Genomic DNA, 8588 nt, shown 5'->3' with positions numbered 1-8588 from the left:
ACAGACACTTGATGTGCAAACATACCAGAGCTGCAGGTGGGAGGGCTGGTCCTTTAACACACTAAAATCTACCCGAGCTTTTATCAAATATATCTGATCCACAGGGCAGAGGGCATGTCAGGAAGGCAAGGTGTGCAGAGAAAAACACAGTGTTAAACAAAAGCAACGTGACTTCAAATACTGTGAAACTATGTGATTTTACTTCCTCATTTTATGGAAAATGTACAAATGTTAAAACCACAGACTGACAGCTACTCATTGATTTATTTTTGGTTCATACGCCATCTTTCCTGTGTTGCTCTATGACACATCAGTGAATCATGTCAATTGCAAAGTGCTGACGGAGCGCATCCCTCCGCCAGCGCCATTGTCACAAATACCTAAAAATAATTCCAGAGACAGTTCTCAGGATACCTAATTTATCTCCTGTACATCATGATTGTAGAATCCTTGTAAAAGGATTGTCTGGGTGGATACCATTTGCTGAAAATCAGGTATGTTCTCTTTTTATTGTTTTAAGAAAAATGGATTTGAAACTTTGGCCAGTCAGATGTCCAATGTAGAGAACTGAGCTGTATTTTTTGCATAGAATCACTGTGGCATATGAAAAGTACACATAGATTAGTATTATTATGCCGATTTTAATCTTCAGTCAGAGTATTAAAATATGGAGACAGAACTTCTTCCTTCTGAAAACTGTTATACAATGTGCTGAAGTTGTCCGATGTCCAATCTATTGCCTTATTTTTTTTCCCCCACTCGGTTACCTTTTATCTCCATCACAATTTTTTAAAAATGAAAGATGTCCAACATTTACATAAAAGTGCTCAAACAACTGATCTCTGAAATATTTTACTTCAAAAGTGCCATTTTAGAAACAGTTTTATTAAGATCTGACAGGTTACTGAGATTTTGGAAAATATGACAATTTACAAATAATGTTATGACAAGTGAAAGGTGATTATAACGTGTTACCTGAGTGACTCAGGTGTTAAAAATAAACTGCTATAAATAAACCACCTGCAATTAATTCTGTCAGTCACTCCTTAATTAGCAATACACTGGTTGGTTGGCTCCCCTCAATCTAGATTACAATGTTTGCAGGAGTTTCTAACACATAGTCACCAAGTCTACAAACATCCTGATTCTTTTTGTGCCAAAGCTAAAATAAATATACATGTACAACCCCAATTCCAATGAAGTTGGGATGTTGTGTAAAATGCAGTGGTGGGCACAGTTCCAATAATCCGATAACATAATTATCTAAGATAATGTTTTCATTATCAGATTATCTTTTTAGATAACTTTAAAAACGATTATCGGACCAATTATCTTCCGATTAACTTTTGTCCGATAACTTTTAAACCGATAAAGCTTAACAGCGACAAGCATTTCTAAAATTTAAAATCAGTTCAGCATCTACCTGTTAAAAGTTTTCTAACAGATATACACTTACACTCTCTGCAAACAGAAGAGAGCTGCTTCTACGAAAAATGTCTCTATCCTCTACAGACAAAGGAGAAGTGGTCACACAAAAAAAAAAACACATTTCCTTTAACACCATACCAATATGCTGGCAATATCACCTAAGTCATCCAGAGGTATACATTTTTAGCTTATGGTTCAAACTTTAACTAAACTAATTTTGGACAAGTTATTTAAAATTACTGTCATGTCTGAAGTTTTATAAAGTGAAAATATTATATGTTTTAGTGTTCAAGTAATGTGCTAATTTTTAAGGTTTTGTGAGCACATGCTGAGCCCAGCAGTGCATTATGGGTAGGATGATGTAATCTCACGACAGGACAAATGCATTTCAGACACTCTGTTCAGGCTCCACGGACAACAGCATTAAACTCTAGTGCCTAAAACTCTCTTGAATATATTCTCTGGGTTTATAGACGTTGTTATTGTATTTGCGTTTGTTAAATTCCACACATTGTAAATGTAGCAGACAGGGATTATCTGGAATTTTGTTTTCAAGGCCTCTACTGCCATCTACTGGCCAGTAGTGTTCATGGCAGTATTCGCCCTAAGTACTAAGCGTCTGGAACCAGTACATGGCAGTGTTGTATTTGTTTTGACCCCGGTTATATCAGATGATTGTCAAATCAACTTTTTGGCTTTGCAAATGGCTTTTTTTTTTTTTTTACAAATGAAGTTTAAAAACAAAACAAAAACAACAGCAAAAAAAAAAAATAATAATAATAATAACATTACAAGACAGCGCTGCAGTGTTTGCACAGGCACAGTGCGAGCGGTTGGATGCTTGTAGCTTTTCAGCAGGAGGATAACCTCACAACGGCCGACCAGAATAATATCAAACAGGTTTGATTTTCATTGGACCATACGATCGGCGATCAGGAGGTGGTCCTGTGATGTTAAACGCAGCTTGTTATTCCATGTACACTACACGATGCAGGACACGCGAATAACCTGAAACCCGGTCCAAAAAATTCCTGCATGAAAAATCATCTCGCACAGTGTAAAGCACGTTTTACAACATCATAAAACGTGCGCACATTCTCTCCACATGCAAAACATTTTGCGATGACACTTCCAGGGCTCCGTAAAAATGCCCGTTTTTACAAATAAAAAAATGAACACCAACACACGACAGACATCACATTAACGTGTTGGTTTACATAATGACTGACTGAACCAATCAGTGTTTAGCAGAGGCACTTCTACCCAGAATCCTTTGCGATTTGTCTGTGTTTGTTACAAAACTTCAGAATTAGTGCATTATTCAACATTAAAAGATATATGCTATATTTTAACTTTGTACAAATGACAGAATTGACATTAATGGAGTTATTGTATCGGTATTAATGTTATTTATAAATCAAAACCATAAGTCAGCATGACTTTATTTTTCAAGACCTCCGCCTGACCGGAGTGTTGTAATTGATAAAGAGCTGGCTTCATAGCTGCTCTCAGGGTACCTCTGTGTTGGGAGCTCTGTAGTAAACAAGAGCTTCCAGTAGGGACAGAATGTTCAAAGACAAAAGTGTGGTCTTAGTGTGTGGGTCTGTTGTTACTTTTAATATTAGTAGAAGTTATTGTGGCATTAAAACAAATTTGTTTTACTAGTAGTTGCAAATGTACCAGAGACAACATTGGAATTTATCGGTTATCTGTAACTTCTGATACATTTTTGGGTGGTTTATTGTTTTATCTTTATCAAAGATAACTTTTCAGTTATCTGATTATCTGTTATCGAAGTTAATTTTTTGGTTATCTGTGCCCACTACTGGTAAAATGTAAATAAAAACAGAATACAATGATTTGCAAATTCTCTTCAACCTATATTGAATGAAAAATGAATGAATGAATGAATGAATGAATGAAAATGAATGAAAAACTGTTTATTTCGAACAGTGTATTGTAGTGTATTCAACTGAATACACTACAAAGACAACATATTTAATGTTCAATCTGATAAACTTTATTGTTTTTGTGCAAATATTTGCTCATTTTGAAATGGATGACTGCAACACGTTTCAAAAAAGCTGGGACAGTGGTATGTTTACCACTCTGTTACATCACCTTTCCTTCTAACAACACTCAATAAGCGCTTGGGAACTGAGGACACTAATTGTTGAAGCTTTGTAGGTGGAATTGTTTCCCATTCTTGCTTAATGTACGAGTTCAGTTGTTCAACAGTCTGGGGTCTCTGTTGTCGTATTTTGCGCTTCATAATGCGCCACACAGGCTGCACGGTGGCTTAGTGGTTAGCGCTGTTGCCTCACAGCGAGAAGGTCGTGGGTTCCATTCCCGGGGCCTTTCTGTGTGGAGTTTGCATGTTTTCCCCGTGTTTGCGTGGGTTTCCTCCGGGTGCTCCGGTTTCCTCCCACATCCAAAGACATGCGGGTTAGGTGGATTGGAATCTTTAAATTGTCCTTAGGTGTGCGTGTGGGTGTGTCTGTGTTTGTCTGTTTGTGGCCCTGCGACAGACTGGCGTCCTGTCCTGGGTGTACCCCGCCTCACGCCCTATGACTGCTAGGATAGGCTCCAGCCCCCTGCGACCCTTAATTTGACTAAGCGGTATAAGATGGATGGATGGATAATGCACCACACATTTTCAATGGGCGACAGGTCTGGACTGCAGGCAGGCCAGTCTAGTACCCGCACTCTTTTACTACAAAGCCACGCTGTTGTAACACGTGCAGAATGTGGCTTGGCATTGTCTTGCTGAAATAAGCAGGGACGTCCCTGAAAAAGACGTTGCTTGGATGGCAGCATGTGTTGCTCCAAAAGCTGGATGTACCTTTCAGCATTGATGGTGCCATCACAGATGTGTAAGTTGCCCATGTCATGGGCACTAACACACCCCCATACCATCACAGATGCTGGCTTTTGAACTTTGCGCTAGTAACATTCTGGATGGTCTTTTTTCTCTTTTGTCTGGAGGACACGATGTCCATGATTTCCAAAAACAATTTGAAATGTGGACTCATCAGGTCACAGCACACTTTTCCACTTTGCGTCTGTCCATTTCAAATGAGCTCGGGCCAAGAGAAGGCAGCAGTGTTTCTGGTTGTTGTTGATGCATGGCTTTCACTTTGCATGGTAGAGTTTTAACTTGCACTTGTAAATGTAGCGACGGACTGTGTTAACTGACAATGGTTTTCTGAAGTGTTCCTGAGCCCATGCAGTAAGATCCTTTACACAGTATCAGTTTTTAATGCAGTGCCGCCGGAGGGATCAAAGGTCACGAGCATTGGTTTTTGGCCTTGCCGCTTATGTGTAGAAAGTTCTACAGATTCTCTGAATCTTCTGATTATATTATGGACTGTAGATGATGGAATCCCTAAATTCCTTGCAACTGAACATTGAGAAACATTGTTCTTAAACTGTTGGACTATTTTTTTTCATGCAGTTGTTCACAAAGTGGTGATCGTCACCCCATCTTTGTTTGTGAATGGCTTCTTTGAGCATTCATCAACTTTCCCAGTCTTTTGTTGCCGCGTTCCAACTTTTTTGAAATGTATTGCAGGCATCCATTTCAAAATGACCAAATATTTGCACAGAAACAATAAAGTTTATCAGTTTGAACATTAAATATCTTGTGTTTGTGGTGTATTCAATTGAATATAGGCTGAAGAGGATTTGCAAATCATTGTATTCTGTTTTTATTTACATTTAACACAATGTCCCAACTTCATTGTAATTGGGGTTGTACCAGAACAAACTCAACCTTTTCACATTTCCAACACAACAGTAAAAACATCAGGTGAGGCATATTACTGATTGATTTTTGGAATGTGGGTCTTTCATTGTGTTCCTAGGCTTTTCAAAGCCTCAAAATATAACAAACACATACAACCCCTGGCAAAAATTATGGAATCACCGGCCTCGGAGGATGTTCATTCAGTTGTTTAATTTTGTAGAAAAAAAAGCAGATCACAGACATGACACAAAACTAAAGTCATTTCAAATGGCAACTTTCTGGCTTTAAGAAACACTATAAGAAATCAGGAAAAAAAATTGTGGCAGTCAGTAACGGTTACTTTTTTAGACCAAGCAGAGGGAAAAAAATATGGAATCACCCAATTCTGAGGAATAAATTATGGAATCACCCTGTAAATTTTCATCCCCAAAACTAACACCTGCATCAACTCAGATCTGCTCGTTAGTCTGCATCTAAAAAGGAGTGATTGTTATGTGTCGGACGCAGCTCGGAGAACTGACTAGCGTTTGAAGGACCCAGTATGAAATAAGCAGAGCACGGTACAAAGGCTAACTGAATTTAATACATAACAGTGATACAAAAATAACAGAAGGTGCGGTCTGGCGTGGTGCGCTCCCAGCAGCGCTAACGGTCCGGAGCCAGAAGCTGTTCGGACCCAAGGACCCCGCCGACACCCCCCAGGTGGCCGCAACAAACCGAGTCTGTGAAAGAAGGAACCATTATGTGAGTCCACACTCTACACACAGAGAGAACACTTAAAGGTGTACAAACAGCAAACACTTCCTGGCTTGATTACTAATCAACTTCCCAACCTGCAGGCATGGAACATCCAGTTCACATAACTCCACTGCAGTGGAAGCCGATACATGACTAACATACAGCTCAATATAAAAAGGTGTGAGGGACACCACATTTACTGACTGTATAAATGTTAGTCACAAAATCTAACGTACCTCAGGAAGTGTGCTGACGAGCGTGAGACCTCACCCCCTCCTCTTTCACAGACCGTGCATCAAACCCTGGACGTTCTCTGCATCCACTGATGATGAGATGGCTCCCGAGACGACGATCTCACCCGTCTGGTCACAAGGTCGAGTCTCTGGCAAATACACACTGTATACTCCAGTCTTAAATGCCACCATGTTCCAATCCATATAGATGCACCTCAGCTGCGAGTCCTGACGAGCCGCAGGTGATCAGGGTGAGGTCCTGATAACCTCAGCAACACAGCCACTCAGTCCCAAATGCAAGCCACCTGGAAGGAGAAACAAAGGACAGAAACAAAAAGGCAGCCAGGCCCCCCCAGCCATATAACAGTGATCACACCTTGGAGAGCTGTTGCACCAAGTGGACTGATATGATTCATGGCTCCAACACGAGAGATGTCAATTGAAACAAAGGAGAGGATTATCAAACTCTTAAAGAGAGTAAATCATCACGCAATGTTGCAAAAGATGTTGGTTGTTCACAGTCAGCTGTGTCTAAACTCTGGACCAAATACAAACAACATGGGAAGGTTGTTAAAGGCAAACATACTGGTAGGCCAAGGAAGATATCAAAGCGTCAAGACAGAAAACTTAAAGCAATATGTCTCAAAAATTGAAAATGCATAACAAAACAAATGAGGAACGAATGGGAGGAAACTGGAGTCAACGTCTGTGACCGAACTGTAAGAAACCGCCTAAAGGAAATGGGATTTACATACAGAAAAGCTAAACGAAAACCATCATTAACACCTAAACAGAAAAAAATAAGGTTACAATGGGCTAAGGAAAAGCAATCATGGACTGTGGATGACTGGATGAAAGTCATATTCAGTGATGAATCTCAAATCTGCATTGGGCAAGGTGATGATGCTGGAACTTTTGTTTGGTGCCGTTCCAGTGAGATTTATAAAGATGACTGCCTGAAGAGAACATGTAAATTTCCACAGTCATTGATGATATGGGGCTGCATGTCAGGTAAAGGCACTGGGGAGATGACTGTCATTACATCATCAATAAATGCACAAGTTTATGTTGATATTTTGGACACTTTTCTTATCCCATCAATTGAAAGGATGTTTGGGGATGATGAAATCATTTTTCAAGATGATAATGCATCTTGCCATAGAGCAAAAACTGTGAAAACATTGCTTGCAAAAAGACACATAGGGTCAATGTCATGGCCTGCAAATAGTCCGGATCTTAATCCAATTGAAAATCTTTGGTGGAAGTTGAAGAAAATGGTCCATAACAAGGCTTCAACTTGCAAAGCTTATCTGGCAACAGCAATCAGAGAAAGTTGGAGCCAGATTGATGAAGAGTACTGTTTGTCACTCATTAAGTCCATGCCTCAGAGACTGCAAGCTGTTATAAAAGCCAGAGGTGGTGCAACAAAATACTAGTGATGTGTTGGAGCGTTCTTTTGTTTTTCATGATTCCATAATTTTTTCCTCAGAATTGAGTGATTCCATATTTTTTTCCCTCTGCTTGGTCTAAAAAAGTAACCGTTACTGACTGCCATAATTTGTTTTTCCTGATTTCTTATAGTGTTTCTTAAAGCCAAAAAGTTGCCATTTGAAATGACTTTAGTTTTGTGTCATGTCTGTGATCTGATTTTTTTCTACAAAATTAAACAACTGAATGAACATCCTCCGAGGCCGGTGATTCCATAATTTTTGCCAGGGGTTGTACCCTGCACTAACCCACTGTGTCCTAGGCAAACCTTGATAAGCTTACCACCGATAAGGGACATTTTTCTGTGGAAGGCATTAACAAAATACAGTCCAGTGATTTTTGACCTTTTGACACCAAAATCAATAGGGCTCTTGGGGTCACCATACCTAACACACAAGTGGTGATAATCAGGCAATTAAATGCCCATTATAAAGGTACGGAGTCTGTTCTGCGTCGCATTGTGCAACCGGATAATTGAGGAGGATGCCACAGGACACTGAAGGAACGCACAGCGCCCGCCAAGATCGTACAAGGCATGCTCAGTGGAAGCACACAGGACACCACGTTCGCTGTGAATTATGGAGCATGTTCAAACAAACACAGAAGAGACGCAGAGGCTGGAGGTCACTCAAAGGATGCACAGACAACACACAAATGCACAGATGTCACCATGATCTACCAAAGGATACTGAATGAACACACAGTTTGGGGCTGTGTGCTGTTATTTTTATGAATACAGTTCATTTTATAAAGCGCTGTTATAAAGCACAAAATGAGTTCCTTGTCAGCCAATGTCCGCTGAGTTTTGTGCATGTTTAAAACTTTAAGAATGAGTTCAGACAGCAAGCTTTGTCTTATTCTTTTCCTGTGGCTGATGGTTCATTCTGGGCTTCTGAAAGCTCGGGTGTCAATTCAGCACAAGCGGACATGCAGAGCAGCTCAATGCCTTGAAGAAA

The sequence above is a fragment of the Thalassophryne amazonica genome, chromosome 9 (assembly GCF_902500255.1).
Source record: "Thalassophryne amazonica chromosome 9, fThaAma1.1, whole genome shotgun sequence".
NCBI classification, from domain to species: Eukaryota; Metazoa; Chordata; class Actinopteri; order Batrachoidiformes; family Batrachoididae; genus Thalassophryne; species Thalassophryne amazonica.
The sequence above is the reverse complement of the archived record's forward strand: the minus strand, read 5'-3'. Positions refer to the sequence as shown.